Source organism: Arachis ipaensis, chromosome B08, assembly GCF_000816755.2.
Source record: "Arachis ipaensis cultivar K30076 chromosome B08, Araip1.1, whole genome shotgun sequence".
In the NCBI taxonomy this organism is placed as follows: domain Eukaryota; kingdom Viridiplantae; phylum Streptophyta; class Magnoliopsida; order Fabales; family Fabaceae; genus Arachis; species Arachis ipaensis.
The window spans coordinates 126,428,683-126,430,112 of record NC_029792.2 but is presented as its reverse complement, the minus strand read 5'-3'; positions in this window follow the sequence as shown (position 1 = coordinate 126,430,112).

The window sequence follows — 1,430 nt, the reverse complement described above, 5'->3', positions numbered from 1 at the left end:
GTGAACAATGTTAATAATGAATTAAAAAAAAATAAAATTAAAATTAAAAATTAAATAATTAATTATTTAATTTTAAATTTTAAAATTTAAAAAATTAGAATTAACATTTACACGCATTTACACTACATAATCTCATCATAACCTCACGCTGCTGCACCCCACCGCCGAACCCTCAGCTGACGCAGCTCTTTCTCGGTAGCAAAGGCGGATGAGCTCTGCGAAGAAGTTCAGTGCATCCAATATATAGAGATCCAGCATAACCTACTAAAGAGAAGAATTTAAGAAAGGGTTATTGGTTTGCGCCATGATTTACGTTTCAAAATCCTCAGATTCTCTGAAGCATAACCGCTCCAACGGCTTCCTTATAGCAATAACCGCCGTCTTCTCTCTCCTTACAAAACGTGCCAACCGCCTTAAATCCAAACCAAAATTCACGTGGCCTAAATCGTGACAGACGGAGGCTTTGACGATGATGATTGGAAAATTGAGATGAGGACGTGGCCGCCAAAGTCTCTGTTGGCGGCGCCAAAGAAGCTGCGCAACAACATAAGCAGCAAGGTGTTGCTGCCGTTCGATCATCACAGCCAGAAGAAGAAGGAAGGTGGTTGTAGTGTGGCAGCTGAGGGTGGTTAGGGCGATGGCAGAGCGTGGCAAAAAAAGATACTGATGGGAGGGAAGTGTGAGCCGTTTAGGGTTTAGTGTGGCAGCTGAGGGTGGTTAGGGCGATGGCAGAGCGTGGCAGAAGAAGATACTGATGGGAGGGAAGTGTGAGCCGTTTAGGGTTTAGTGTGGCACCGCAAGGGTGCATCGATCTTTCACCACCACGAAATTATTTCAATGGCTAGTTTAGGATGGTCATTTTAATAGTTATGCGGATAATTATTTTAATTATTATGTATAGTGGATAATTATTTTGATTGGATTGTGTTTAGTTATATATAATTAAAATATGTTGGATGTTTAATTCATTAGACAGGGGTGAGCGATACCGGTGACGGCGTGTGGCAAACCAAGCTGTAGCAACGATAAAGTGGGATGATTATTGACGAAGGTGAGGTGGCAGTCGGTTGAGAAAGGAGAGGGTACTAGAGTAAAATGTTTTGTTAAATTAGAGTTTGGAATGGTTATTTTTTGGGAATAACTAAATGAATTTTTTATTTAGATAATTTGTGAATTTTTTTTTATTTTTTTTATGTATTGGACTAAATTTAAAGTTCATTATTCACATTATTTAGATTTTTTATTGTATTCTAACAGAGTTATTCCACCAAATATATTATAGAATTTATTAATAATATGAGAATGAAGATTAAAGATTATTTATCATCAATCTTGTTAATTACATGTAATATTATTAGTGAAATTTAAAAATGTTTCATATAAATTATTTAATCAATTAATTATTAATTTATGTATAAAATATTTAAAGA